Consider the following 16,340-nt stretch of genomic DNA (forward strand, 5'->3'; position numbering starts at 1 on the left):
TAAATTGAATAAAAACTGCGGTTTCTATAAGCCCAAGAAGTAAAATCGGGAGATCGGTCTATATGGGGGCTATACCAAAACATCGACCGATAATCACCATTTTTGGCACACCTCTTTATGGTCATAAAATACCTCTTGATTTCAAATTTCAGGCAAGTTGGATAAAAACTACGATTTCTATAAGCCCAAGACCCCAAATCGGGAGGTCGGTTTATATGGGGACTATATCAAAACCTGGACCGATATAGCCCATCTTCGAACTTGACCTGCCTGCAGACAAAAGACGAGTTTGTGCAACATTTCAGTACGATTGCTTCATTATTGAAGACTGTAGCGTGATTACAACAGACAGACAGACGGACAGACGGACATCGTTATATCGTCTTAGAATTTCTCCCTTATCAAGAATATATATACATTATATAGTCGGAAATCGATATTTCGATGTGTTACAAACGGAATGACAAAGTTATTATACCCCCGTCACCATTCTATGGTGGTGGGTATAAAAATATTGTATACATACCTATGCATAAATAAAATTTTCTACACATGAGATTATATGAATATTAATTAAAATCCTGGCTACGGCCTTGTCTATATCTGAACCGATTTCAACCTAAATTGGCATGTATATCGAGAAAGTTAATTCTACTCCCTGAACAAAATTTAAAGCAAATGAGGGCAAAACTCTGGCTTCTGCATATCGGGCGAAAAATATACACGAAAGTTATATCTAAATCTGAGCCGATTTCAACCATTGCATTCCTTGTGCAAAATTTAAAGCAAATAGGCTGAATTTCTGCTTTCTGGGGCAATATTAGTAGATATCGGTCGAAAGATATATATGGCTATATATGAAGCTATATCTAAAACTGAACCGATTTCTTCCAAAATTAATGGGGTTCTATTCTGAAATTAATTGGACTGAAATTGCGACCCAGACTTTGATTACAAAAATGTGTTCACAGACAGACGGACATGGCTAGATCGACTCAGAGGCCGGCCCTGAGCAATATTTCCAAAGACTCCTATCTCGTCTCCTTCTCGGTGTTGCAAACATATACACTCACTTATAATATCCTGTTCCACAATGTGGCGCAGGGTATAATGAGTGTTTCAAACTCATTTTCACTAATTTGTATATTTTCTGTTTTAATCGCCCAGCATAAAAAGCTTCACCAAACAAGTAGTGAAAATGTTCTTCTTGGATCCGGAAGTGGTGAAAAATTGGAGCAGAATGAATTTGACATGGGATTGTCTTAGGACGGATGTCCACCATTTCAACTTCTGTTGCACTAAATTTGCATCACATCTTAATGTGTGAACCGAATTTAGTGTTTAGAAAGTGAATTAAAAATTTGTGTAATATTTTGCCAAATAAATAGTTTTTATATTTTCTTATATTTTTTACTGCATTCTAGCGCTGGTCTGAAAGGTTTGACCTCAAATATTTTCAAATAGATTGGATTTAGATTTTTTTGGCAAAAATTTAATAATTTCTAGCATTAATTCGTACTCTGTTCTTAACCCATTTGAAACCAAAATGCCTTTGTAAACTTGTTAACAATAAAATGAACTATCAATGGAATAAATCTGTCAGATGCGCTGTGTAGAAATGATGGCAACCTGAAGTTAGTTGCAATATATATCAGCCACACTTTTTATTATCAATTTTCCTTTCGTAAGTATTATCATTATACCCTGCGCCACAGGGTGGGCTTCTGAGTCGATATAGCCATGTCCGTCTGTCCGTGAACACATTTTTGTAATCAAAGTTTAGGTCGCAGTTTTAGTCCAATCGACTTCAAATTTGGCACAAGTATGTGTTTTGGCTCAGAATAGAACCCTATTGATTTTGGAAGAAATCGGTTCAGATTTAGGTATAGCTCCCATATACATATATATTTCGCCCGATATGGACGTATATGGTACCAGAAGCCAGAGTTTGTTTTCAATGAATTGGTGGCTACATTTTATTTCTATTCTACCTTTCCTCTTTCCATTGCCATCAAATCATATTGTTACTCCGAAGGCACCCTAATATTTTCCGCAAGGTTTCTCTTACCCGTTTTCTTTAAAACAACTACGTCCGAGCTGACTAGCATTAAAACGATTTCATGCGAAATTAATACAATTAGCAACTTGTAAATTTTTAATATCTATCATCGCCAAGTGGGATTTTCTCCAATCGATTTAGTGATGCGGTTGCTAGGCTATGCTGCTACATCCAGACTAAATGGAAATTCGTAATAGGTCTGTGAATTGCAGTCAAATAAATGCCAACCAGAAGGCATAAGAGCCAATCTCATATAAACGCCTTCACAAAACCAAAAACTCCAACTCCAATAACCAAATCATGAAGTATCTAATGGCTTAACTTCAGCATTAAGCTGTGGCCACTACTCCTTTTTGGTGAAGGCCTATTCACACTAGAGATGTGCACGTGACACGAAATTGTCGTGACTCACGAAAATTTTCGTGATTCGTGCGTGAGTCGTGAGTCACGCTCATGACAACAGCGTGAGTGTGCGTGAGCGTGATTAACAAACCAACATGTCGTGCGTGAGCGTGAGTCACGAAAATAATATCTTCGTGAGTGTGCGTGAGTAACGAATTACACTCACGAAAATATTTCTGCTCAACAACATAAAACGCTTAAGAGTTAAATTCAATAACAATTTTAGTGACACCTGGGATGTTAAGAGTTTAATAACACTCTCGATTTTAATAATGCTCATGTTTTCAGACACTTCGGTAAGGTAAATTAATCATAAAATTATTCGTGAGTCACGATATTTTTCGTGAATCACGATATTTTTCGTGAGTCACGATATTTTTCGTGAGTCACGGTATTTTTCGACGTTTTCGTGCGTGAGTGTGCGTGAGTACAAATTTTCTTTTCGTGAGTGTGCGTGAGCGTGAGTCCTACCAAAAAAGTTCGTGCGTGAGTGTGCGTGAGTGTGCGTGAGTATGATTTTTCAGTCGTGAGTGTGCGTGAGCGTGAGTAAAATATTACTCACGTGCACACCTCTAATTCACACCCTGATCAGCCATTAGTTCGCATCACAGCGACTGTATTGAATTTCCAATAAAATGACAATAATATCTCACCATTTAACTGAACTGAATATTTTTGAAGGCGCCCATTCACTTGGTAGTTTATGATTTCGTATGAGTATTGTGCCATAAGTTGTAGTGATTATTTGTAATTGGGGCAATATTTTTAAAATATTTTCCAATTTTTTTTGTTTTGAATGCATTCACTGCAGTCTGTGGAATGTTGGTTATCATTAATTTGTAAAGTTTTTAAGGTGTTTACGGGGTCGCAGTCATTATTACAAAGCTTAACCTGAAGGGATTTATAATAATAACATGTATATATCCCATTAAGTTCGACTAGGCCGAATATTAAATACCCACCACCATGAATCGAACATAATAGTATCCTTTTAAAACTCATTATCGTAGCTGATTAATTGAACCTATATAGACTTTCAGGTGCATTTTATGACAGATATTCTCCCTTGCAGATGGGTTCAAATGGTAATCTTCCCGAAGTTACATTTAAAGTTTCTACATATGGAGGTGCAATTCTGGATTTATATGATCCAAGTTTGTTAGACTTTTATAGAAATCTTAAATATCTCATTAAAATATGCAAGAAAATCCGATAGTTTCGTGCAATTTAGATGCGCCTTCCATCCCCTCAAGATGGTAAATGATGAGACCGGTGTATATTAGAATTACATAGATTTCCAAATTTGTGACCATCGGATAAAAATTGTGGTGTCTAGATGCCGAAGAACTTAAAACGGAAGTTCGGTCTATATGGATGCCAAACAAAAATAAGGACCGTTGTCGGCCTATATGGGATCTATATAAACCCATATTCGAGGTGTCTAGGCACTCAATAAGTCAAATCCGGAGATCGGTCTATGTTATATTGGGGCTCTTCCAAATTTTAACCACAACTCTTTGTGGAACTAAAATACCTTTACATTTTGAATTACAGCCAATTGGACAAAAATTGGGGTCTCTAGACGCTCAAGAAGTCGAATCGAGAGATCGGTCTGTATGGGTGCAATACCAAAATATTAACCGATACACACCATATTCAGCACGGCGACCGGACATATCCCCCAACGAACATATCACCCAAAATATTTTTTGGGCGTTATGACCTCCCTTGGAGCGGTCAAATCGCCAAATGTTAGTTTGGGCTTTATGTCCTCGCGGTCATATAAAATAGACGGACAAAATGTCCAATATTTTATGGGAAACATTAATTTCGGAATACAAATCAAAAACTGCCTCAAACGAATGTTTTTATACCCTCCACCATAGGATGGGGGTATATCAACTTTTTCATTCCGTTTGTAACACATCGAAATATTGCTCTAAGACCCCATATATATATTCTGGGTCGTGGTGAAAGTCTGAGTCGATCTAAGCATTTCCGTCCGTCCGTCTTTTGAAATCACGCTAACTTCCGATGTAGGTCGGATGGTATTGCAAATGGACCATATCGGACCACTTTTACGTATAGCCCCCATATAAACCCACCCCTAGATTTGGCTTGCGGAGCCTCTTTGAGGAGCAAAATTCTTTCGATCCGGTTGAAATTTTGTACGTGGGGTTAGTATATGATCTCTAACTACCATGCAAAAATTGGTCACATCGGTCCATAATTATATATAGCCCCCATATAAACCGATCCCAAGATTTGACCTCCGGAGCCTCTTGGAGGAGCAAAATTCATCCGATCCGGTTGAAATTCGGTACATGGTGTTGGTATATGGTCTCTAATAACCATGCAAAAATCGGTCCATAATTATATATAGCCCCCACATAAACCGATCCCCAGATTTGGCTTGCGGAGCCTCAAAGAGAAGCAAATTTCAACCGATCCGGCTGAAATTTGGTACATGATGTTGGTATATGGTCTTTAATAACCATGCAAAAATTGGTCCACATCGGTCCATAATTACATATCGGTCCATAATTATATATAGCCCCCACATAAACCGATCCCCAGATTTGGCTTGCGGAGCCTCAAAGAGAAGCATATTTCAACCGATCCGGCTGAAATTTTTTACATGATGTTGGTATATGGTCTTTAATAACCATGCAAAAATTGGTCCACATCGGTCCATAATTATATATAGCCCCCATATAAACCGTTCTCCAGATTTGTCCTCCGGAGGCTCTTTGAGGAGCAAAATTCTTCCGATCCGGTTCAAATTTGGAACGTGGTGTTAGTATATGGCCGCTAACAACCATCTATAGTTATATATAGCCGATCTCCAATCACACAAAAATCGGTTCATAATCATGGTTGCCAATCGAGCCAAAAATAATCTACCAAAATTTTATTTCTATAGACATTTTTTTCAAAATTTTATTTCTATAGAAAATTTTGTCAAAATGTTATTTCTATAGAAAATTTTGTCAAATTTTATTTCTATAGAAAATTTTGTTAAAATTATATTCGGTTCATAATCACGGTTCATGGCTCGAGCCAAAAATAATAAATTTTGCCAAAATTTTATTTCTATAGAAAATTTTGTCAAAATTTTATTTCTATAGAAAATTTTGTCAAAATTTTATTTCTATACAAAATTTTGTTAAAATCTTATTTCTATAGAAAATTTTTGTTAAAATTTTATTTCCATAGAAAATTTTGTCAAAATTTTACTTCTATAGAAAATTTTGTCAAAATTTTATTTTTATAGAAAATTTTGTTCAAATTTTATTTCTATAGAAAATTTTGTTAAAATTTTATTTCTGTAGAAAATTTTGTCAAAATTTTATTTATGTAGAAAATTTTGTTAAAATTTTATTTCTATAGAAATTTTTGTTAAATTTTATTCAGTTCATAATCATGGTTGCCACTCGAGCCAAAAAATAATAAATTTGTCAAAATTTTATTTCATTCGTTTTGTTATGGTTGGTTGGCTTTGTGTTGTTATTGTTGTTGTTTTTTTTCGAATTTATTTCGGCATAAGCCGGCTATCATACAAAACCTTTTTTCGGATGGTTCAAGTGTGGTTCATTGTTGGGTTTAATGAACTGCCTGAATTTATTCTGATAATTGGTTGATAGTTGATGTGGTAATTCCGAAACGTGCGTCCATCCAACCATCTTGCAGTCTATAGGGCTTTGCCCAAATAAATTTGACAAACATTCTTTTCCTCTGTTGGTTAAGCTACACTTGTAGTTTGGTCATTGTATGGTTTTAAGCTGAAAAGAAAAAAAAAACAAAATTTTATTTCTATAGAAAATTTAGTCAAAATTTTATTTCTATAGAAAATTTTGTTAAAATTTTATTTCTATAGAAAATTTTTGTTAAAATTTTATTTCTATAGAAAATTTTGTCAAAATTTTAAATCTATAGAAAATTTTGTCAAAATTTTATATCTAAAGAAAATTTTGTCAAAATTTTATTTCTAAAGAAAATTTTGTTCAAATTTTATTTCTATAGAAAATTTTGTTAAAATTTTATTTCTGTAGAAAATTTTGTCAAAATTTTATTTCTAAAGAAAATTTTTTAAAAATTTTATTTCTAAAGAAAATTTTGTTAAACTGAATTATTTAGGTATTTGATCGATCTTTTTTGATTTAATATAACATATATGGACTTACATACAATTTAGAAGACGGTGTTAGGAGGTTTTAAGATACCTTGCTATCGGCAAGCGTTACCGCAACTTAAGTTATTCGATTGTGGATGGCAGTGTTTAGAAGAAGTTTCTACGCAATCCATGGTGGAGGGTGCATAAGCTTCGGCCTGACCGAACTTACGGCCGTATATACTGGTATTATTTAATATGGTGAACCATTTCTAAGTTATTGCAATATATGTAGCGGAAGTGCCTTAATTTTGAACATAACGGTATATCTCGAAAAGCCGAGCTGATAAAAAAAACCAAGTGTAGATTTGGATTCAGCGACCTCAAATTACTAAAAATTTGCTATAAATTTCAAATCAACACAAAAAGTTCAATTTTGTTCCCCTGTGTAATTTGTACCATTTTTATACCCTCCACCATAGGGGGTATATTAACTTTGTCATTCCGTTTGTAACACATCGATATATTGCTCTAAGACCCTTTAAAGTATATACATGTCGTGGTGAAATTCTGAGTCGATCTATGCATGTCCGTCCGTCCGTCCATCCGCCTGTTGAAATCACGCTAACTTCGGAACAAAACGAGCTATCGACTTGAAACTTGGCATAAGTAGTTGTTATTGATGTAGGTCGGATGGTATTACAAATGGACCATATCGGACCACTTTTACGTATAGCTCCCCTATAAACTGACACACTGATTTGGCTTCCGGAGCCTCTTATCCGAACCGGTTGAAATTTGGTACGTGGGGTTAGTATATGGCCTCTAATCATGCAAAAGTTGACTCATATCGGTTCATAATTATATATTACCACGGTATCAATCAATCCTCACTTTAATTTCAGGAAATTTCGTCCGATCCGGCAAACGACCTTTGATCGCTTTTGGAAGCTGGCAATTCATCCGGCGATTGTTTCCTTTCGCCAGCTTCATGAATTCCGTGTACTAATTTTAGGGAATTACTTTGCTTGAATGCTTGGGTCGACTGATCATAATTTCATTAGGATAAACAAAGCATTTCTTCATTACTTGAGCATCTTTCTTGGAAAGGTCCGACTTGCCAAATAGTTGTTGCAATTCCTTTAACAACTACATCGTCTTGTTTCACTCGTTAGCTTTCCATGGTTCAAATTAACTTAATTTGAAATTGTGAAATGTCAAGTGAAGTGCTGAAAAACCTGGCATTTAGATGGCCTTTAAAATTTAGTTGTCCTTTGTAGGGGATTTAGTTTTATGCCAAAATACTGACCACTTAGTCATTTTCGTGATGTAAAAACGGCTGCCCTTCAACCGTGGCGTAACTACGTGGCTCACAGTCGTACACGGTCCGTCCCTAATTGCTGACGCCTAATTGTGCGCATCATTCTGTTGTTACCTCTGTTATATCTGCGGATTTATTATTCATTATAATTTCATAATAAAAACTAACCAGCCGCCACCCATGCCGCAAGCATGTCACAAAAGTATTCCGGGCGTTTGACTTCAAGCCATTGAGTATCACAACCGCCTTCATTATGCTTCAACTGTCAGCTTATTGCTCACAATGGTGGTCAGCCGAAAAAATGCAATATTGTATCTTCTACTTTGATGTAAATACATATAATTAAAGGGCTGATGACGAGTTAAGGAGCATGGGAAGCTTGATTAATAGATGATTAAATAATGTTTATGGAAGCGTAACTAATCTCACCTGTTGAAAGCTCTCATGCTTCCTCACGATTAATCTAAATTTAGTTGCACCAAGTACCCATACGGGTTTTATGCAATAGCATGAAGTAGAAATTTAGTGTAGTGTAAATGTCCATATTTATGTTAATCCACAGTATATGGATGTCGTTCGCTAATTAATTAAGTTGCACATAACATAAAAGGGGTGTTCTCCTCTTTATGGGTGTTTTTGAAAAAGGCCGATTATAGATTAAATGATTATCTCATCTCGGAAGCTTATATGCCAATTTATGAAGGGGCATACATTGTATATTAGTCTTGAATTGCAATATTATATTTATGAAGAAGTGAGAAATAGTTAAAGGCTTCCACCAATCTCACCAACGAACGCTCACCAGATGGTGCAAAAATATTGAGACCCTGCTCCACCATCTCGTATTTCAAACGAAAGAAAATTTATTTTGGTTCTTCTCTTTCATGTCACTTCATATTTTGCTGCCAAATAGGAGTCGAACCTATACAATTTGTGTCAAGGACTTTAAAAAATCAATGCATACTAATACGAGAATTCGGGTAAGTGTTTTTTTGCAAATGGATTTTTGCACGATTCACAGGAACAGGGAATGTGTCTCTTTGGAGCATTTGATTTGAGGGTATTGAAGTTAAAGAATATCGATTTAATATCTTTTCTCGCTTTTTATTACGTTTTTATATTCCACGCACTTTTTAAGGTATAGGACTTTATGCTTTTTAACTTCTTCAATAATTCGTCGTCCATATTTTAGATTGTTTTTCGTTTTCTGAATTGTTTACATGTTGTTTAATGTTGTCAACGCACCCGACGCATTGAAAAGTTAAGATTCAATGCGTACAATGCGTCCGATGATTGATGAGTTGAAATTTCTCTTTGAAAAGCTCGAATAGTCTGCCGCAAACAGAAAAAAATCAACGCACGGATTGACGCATGGTGTGTAATACAACCTTTAAAAGTTCGTCAACTTAATGCGTCATATGCATACGTAACTTTTATCGTGTAATTCACACAATAGTAGTTCCCTCATTTTAACTTTTTTTGACAATAGCATTTAACGTACATACGCTTGATCGCATGGCATTTAATTCCATCTTAAAGGAAACTTTCTCCAAACATAATAATTCAATTAACAAAAATAAAGTTAAATTGGCTTCATGCGTGATTCACGCGTGAGTCGTGAACGAAACCCAAGGTAACTCTTGTGAATGTGCGTGAATGGGACTAACAGAAATATGTCGTGCGTGAGCGTGCGTGAGAAATAAAGTCGGTTCGTGAATGTGCGTGAATAAAATTTCTGTAAAATCGCTCTCATGAAAAAAATCAATATTTAATTCTTACTCGTATATTAACTGAAATTAATTGGCTGTCGAACTATATTTTTTTTATACCCTCCACCATAGGATGGGGGGTATATTAACTTTGTCATTCCGTTTTTAACACATCCAAATATTGCTCTAAGACCCCATAAAGTATATATATTCTGGGTCGTGCTGAAATTCTAAATCGATCTGAGCATGTCCGTCCGTCCGTCCGTCCGTCTGTTGAAATCACGCTAACTTCCGAACGAAATAAGCTATTGACTTGAAACTTGGCACAAGTAGTTGTTATTGATGTAGGTCAGATGGTATTGCAAATGGGCCATATCGGTCCACTTTTACGTATAGCCCCCATATCAAAGGACCCCCACATTTGGCATGCGAGGCCACTAAGAGAAGCAAATTTCATCCGATCCGGCTGAGAATTGGCACACGGTGTTAGTATATGGTCACTAACAACCATGAAAAAATTGGGTCCATAATTGTATATAGCCCCCCATATAAACCGATCCCCCGATTTGGCATGCGGAGCCCCTAAGAGAAGCAAATTTCATCCTATCCGCCTGAAATTTGGTACATGGTGTTGGTATATGGTCTCTAGCAACTATGCAAAAAATGGTCCAAATCCGTCAATAATTATATATAGCCCCCATATAAACCGATCGATTTGGCTTGCGGAGCCTCCAAGAGAAGAAAATTTCATCCGATCCGGAATTTGGTACATGATGTTAGTATATGGTCTCTAACAACTGTGCTAAAATTGGTCCACATCGGTACATAATTATATATAGCCCCCATATAAACCGATCACCAGATTTGACCTCCGGAGCCTCTTGGAAGACCAAAATTCATCTGATTCAGTTGAAATTTGGTACGTGGTATTAATATATGGCCTCAAACACCCATGCACAAATAGGTCGAAATCGGTCCATAATTATATATAGCCCCCATATAAACCGATCCCCAGATTTGTGCTCCGGAGCCCCTTGGAAGGGCAAAATTCATCCGATTCGGTTGAAATTTGGTACGTGATGTTAGTATATGATATCCAACAACCATGCAGGAATTGGTTCATATCAGTCCATAATTATATATATAGCCCCCATATAAACCCAGATCCCCAGATTTCATCTCGGGTGCCTTTTGGAGAAGCAAAATTCATCCGATCTGGTTGAAATTTAGTACGTGGTGGAAGTAAAGGGTGATTTGTTAAGAGCTTGATAACTTTAAAAAAAAAAACGCATAAAATTTGCAAAATCTCATCGGTTCTTTATTTGAAACGTTAGATTTGTCCATGACTTTTACTTTTTGAAGATAATATCATTTAAATGTTGACCGCGGCTGCGTCTTAGGTGGTCCATTCGGAAAGTCCAATTTTGGGCAACTTTTTCGAGCATTTCGGCCGGAATAGCCCGAATTTCTTCGGAAATGTTGTCTTCCAAAGCTGGAATAGTTGCTGGCTTATTTCTGTAGACTTTAGACTTGACGTAGCCCCACAAAAAATAGTCTAAAGGCGTCAAATCGCATGATCTTGGTGGCCAACTTACCGGTCCATTTCTTGAGATGAATTGTTCTCCGAAGTTTTCCCTCAAAATGGCCATAGAATCGCGAGCTGTGTGGCATGTAGCGCCATCTTGTTGAAACCACATGTCAACCAAGTTCAGTTCTTCCATTTTTGGCAACAAAAAGTTTGTTAGCATCGAACGATAGCGATCGCCATTCACCGTAACGTTGCGTCCAACAGCATCTTTGAAAAAATACGGTCCAATGATTCCACCAGCGTACAAACCACACCAAACAGTGCATTTTTCGGGATGCATGGGCAGTTCTTGAACGGCTTCTGGTTGCTCTTCACTCCAAATGCGGCAATTTTGCTTATTTACGTAGCCATTCAACCAGAAATGAGCCTCATCGCTGAACAAAATTTGTCGATAAAAAAGCGGATTTTCTGCCAACTTTTCTAGGGCCCATTCACTGAAAATTCGACGTTGTGGCAGATCGTAAGTCTATTCATGATGAAATGTCAAAGCATACTGAGCATCTTTCTCTTTGACACCATGTCTGAAATCCCACGTGATCTGTCAAATACTAATGCATGAAAATCCTAACCTCAAAAGAATCACCTTTTATATGATATTTAACAACCATGTCAAAAGTGGTCGATATCAGTCCATAATCATATATAGGCCCCATATAAACCGATCCCGATATTTGGTTTTGGAGCCACTTGGAGGAGCAAATTTCATCCGAGTCAGTTGAAATTTGGTACTTTGTGCTAGTATATGTCCGTTAACAACCATGCCTAACTAGGTCCACATCGGCCTACAGTTATATATAGCCCTCAGATAAATCGATCCCCAATCACAAAAAATTGGTCCATAATTGTATATATCCCCATATAAGCGACCCCCATATTTCAATTCTGGCTCTCTACGTACCGTGCAAAAAGTCCATATTGATTCGTAATTATTTGTAGACTTACCTATACATAACGTTTTTGTCTAATATATACCACGTATGGACTAACTCACAATTTAAGAAACGATGTTAAGAAGTTTTAAGATACCACAACCCAAGTAATTCGATTGTGGATAACAGTCTTTCGTAGAGGTTTCTACGCAATCCATGGTGGAGGGTACATAAGATTCGGCCTGGCCGAACTTACGGCCGTATATACTTGTTTCTAATTTTGTTACCTTTGCTCACTCCCGGTTGGATAAAGTCGTGAGTCTCGTAAATTTGTTGTGAATCGTGTGTGTGATTGAGTCTTTAAAAGTATTTCGTACGTGAGTGATTGTGAGTACTGGTTATCATTTCGTGACTGTGCGTGAGTGTGATTGGCTACCACACGTATCGTGTGTGAGCATGCGTGAATATATATTTTGCTTTGTTAATGTGCATGAGTGTGAGTGAAATTTCACTCACGCGCACACCTCTACATTGAAACCTTCGAAAGGTGGACACTCACGGTCGCCTATATTTTGTTCACATTTGGGAAGTGTCCACTTATTAGAGGTTAATTTTAATGTGTTAATATAGCAAATATCCCCAAACAACTGTCCACATTTGGGAGGTGTCCGATTTTCAGAGTGTCAACTTTTGAGAGGTTTCAGTGATGATAGATTCTTATGACCACTGGAGGACTAAGTTCCAGTACGCTTTTCTTGATATTTTACACTGAGAGTAGAAATTCCATTTTAGAAATGTGTGTCAATTTTGTGTTTTTTTTTTATTAAATCGGCTTATATTTGGATATATAGTTCCAATATTGCCTACATAATTGTATCAATTGTTCTTTTATTTTAAAATGTTTTCAGATTCAATCAACTTTTTTAATTGGAAATATTTTGGTGATATTTGTTTCTGCGTAGTATCAACTACGCACAGATTTTACAAGAGAATTGTGTCTTAAATGCTTTCATAGTGCAATTGTCCTCTTCATGGGATCCGATATAATACTGAAATCATTAGTGTAAAGACAAACAAGTATATATAAGATTCGCCCAAGCCGAATCTTATGTACCCTCCACCATAGATTGCGTAGAAACTTCTATGAAAGACTGTCATCCACAATGTACCAAATTTCAACTGAATCGTATGAAATTTGCTCCTCCAAGAGTTTATATGGGGGCCATATAACTATGATTATGGACGAATTATGGCCAGAGAATGAAGCCGACCCATTTTTGTCGGCGGCGGCTGATACTAATTTTTTGACTCCGGCGGCGGCGGCTTGACGGCTAAGCCGATATAAATTTGTATTATCGGCGGCGGCCAATTATCCATAATAAAATTAATTTGATGTTATCCGAATGGTAATGAGATTAGTTGTACAACTTATCTTACAATCACATTTACATTTAATTCAAATGTTCTGAGCCAATTTTTTGCAAAATTATTATAGCAACTTGATACTGACGGATTTTGGGTGGAAAGTTAAACATTTTGACAAAAAATGCAACCATTATTAATAATTTTTTCTGATTCAAATCAATATTTTTTATTAATTGGCGGCTAACTTTGAGTCGAGATGAGTCGACAAATTCGGCGACGGCTTCGACTGGTAAAAACTAGTCGGCGGCGGCTAAAATCGGCGGCGCGACTCGGCGGCTTCATTCTCTGATTATGGCATGTTTGTTAAAGACCATATACTAACATCACGTACCAATTTTCAACCGGATCGAATAAATGTTGCTTCTCCAAAAGGCACCGGAGGTCAAATCTGGGGGCCGGTTTTTATGGGGGCTATATATAATTATGGACCGATATGAACCAATTTTTGCATGGTTGTTAGTGTCCATATACTTACACAAAATACAAAATTTCAACTGAATCGGATGAAATTTGCTCCTCCAAAAGGCTCCGGAGGTCAAATCTGGGGATCGGTTTAAATGGGGGCTGTATATAATTATGAACCGATATGGATCAATTTTTGCATGGTTGTTAGAGACCATATACTAACACCACGTACGAAATTTAAACCGGGTCGGATGAATTTGCTTCTCTAAGAGGCTCCGCAAGCCAAATCTAAGGGTCGGTTTATATGGGGCTATACGTAAAAGTGGTACAATATGGCCCGTTTGCAATACCATCTGACGTACACCAATAACAACTACTTATGCCAAGTTTCAAGTCGATAGCTTGTTTCGTTCGGAAGTTAGCGTGATTTCAACAGACGGACGGACGGACATGCCATCCTATGGTGGAGGGTATAACAAGGAACAGGGTAAGCCGCTGTCCTATGTGGGCGATTATTAAATGGTTATGGGATGAAGTAACACTATTCTGAAGATCAATATGTTAATTAATTACCACGAGTGTTAATTAAATTTTATATAAGCTTTTGTGAATAATTCAAACAAAGGATATGTGAGTCCTTTGAAAGGATTAGAGTTTTGTTTGCCATGACATCAATCAGTCAAAGGGATATTTGTAATCAGTCTTTTGCTCTGATGGATTTCATGGCTCATTACCACGAATAGCAGAATTAATAATTAACGAATCCCATTGCGCACATATAGAAAGGATATGAATCCTGCAATGCGAGTTTTTTTTTTCATAACAATTCTTGCATAGAAAGGATTTTATTTATCCACGAATTCCATGTAATGTTTCACGTTCCATTTTTTTCAATTTGTGTTGACTTATGTTGGAACAAATAAATCTGTGATTACATTTGGCAAAGCAATTTCGGTGGACAAGAACAGGACAAGGCAAGACAACCAACCCAGAAAAAAAGATGAACATGATATTTCATAAATCTCCATAATACAAACAAAAGGTCTCCCATTCCTCGATTTCGGAGGAGGAAAATGAATCTTTGAAAATGGCCAACAGAAGAGTTCCTCAAATGGATGGGCCATGGCATACATAAAGTCAATCAAATGCTCGAGTTGTTTTTGTTTTGTCATTGCAACCAAAGGAGGTTCCTTGTATACGAATACATAATCAATCATGATCAGAAGATATGATGAAAGCAAACAGAATTTCATTTTGGTTTTTTTTTTTGGTTCATACCAAAGATGAATATGCCAGAGTTATAATTACCATACATGGACCCCTGGGGGGGAAAATCACCATTCACACACACACACACACTCATACATATGTAAAATATGTAGAAAATGTACATATGTATATATGATAGGACTCAAAGGATTCGGAAACCTAGACCACACCCATCACATACCGCAGTATATCGTTTATATCCCTCTGTATGTGCTTGGCTGAGTGCGTGTGTGTGTGTGTGTTTGGAGGAAATGAAATCATGGAAAAGTTCGCTGAAATTGGATCATACGACATAAAAACACTGAATGCTCATTGGTCACAGGAAACTCTATTGAATCTGCATCTTCATTTTTTGTTTTTTTTTTTTTGTTTTGTGATGGCCTGAGTGGGGGTGATGAAAATGGAGCGAACCAATGCAATTGCCTCCAGGAACAGAGGATAGCGATAAATAATGTCTAACGTAAAAAAATCATATGCAACTTAAAAAGAAATATGCACACACATACACGTATACGCTTACTAAAGTGCTTACTAATCAAAAAAAGAAACCATATGAGTGTATAGGAGGAATAATGTGTGGAAAAATTGTAAGAAGGCATAAATATGAATGCCCTACATTTTCAGGTTGATATTTGATTTTTGTCCATAGATGTGTGCAAAAAAAAAAGACAATTCTCTCATCATCTAGACTGATGAAGGCCATTTCCACATTCACCTAAAAAAATCCAAACTAAAAAAAAAAGTTTACTTGGGTCCAGAGATTTTGACCTTCCCTTAAGGATTTTGGTATTGATTCCGAGCCAAAGATGTGCCTACTTTAAAATAAAGGCATATTAGTAACCTATTTAGGTTTAAATGTAGGATCTATTAAATTAAAATTAGGATACAAATTTCATTTATCAAATTTGCATTATCTTTTCGCAAACAAACAAATGCCACTTTACAAATCCAAATTATAACGGATACTTCAAAGTAACAAATGTTTTCTTAATTCCCATTAAACTTTAAACCAAGGATTCTAAATCCTCAAAATACGTCTTAGCCTATAATTGAAGCGTTTTTATTTTAAATTAAAAGATTCATGGCCTGTTCCTGTATATCGAACGAAAACCAGTTCGAAAGAAAGGCAGTCTGAAGTCGGGCGGAGCCGACTATATTATACCCTTCACCACTATGTAGACA

The sequence above is a fragment of the Haematobia irritans genome, chromosome 3 (assembly GCF_050003625.1).
Source record: "Haematobia irritans isolate KBUSLIRL chromosome 3, ASM5000362v1, whole genome shotgun sequence".
NCBI classification, from domain to species: domain Eukaryota; kingdom Metazoa; phylum Arthropoda; class Insecta; order Diptera; family Muscidae; genus Haematobia; species Haematobia irritans.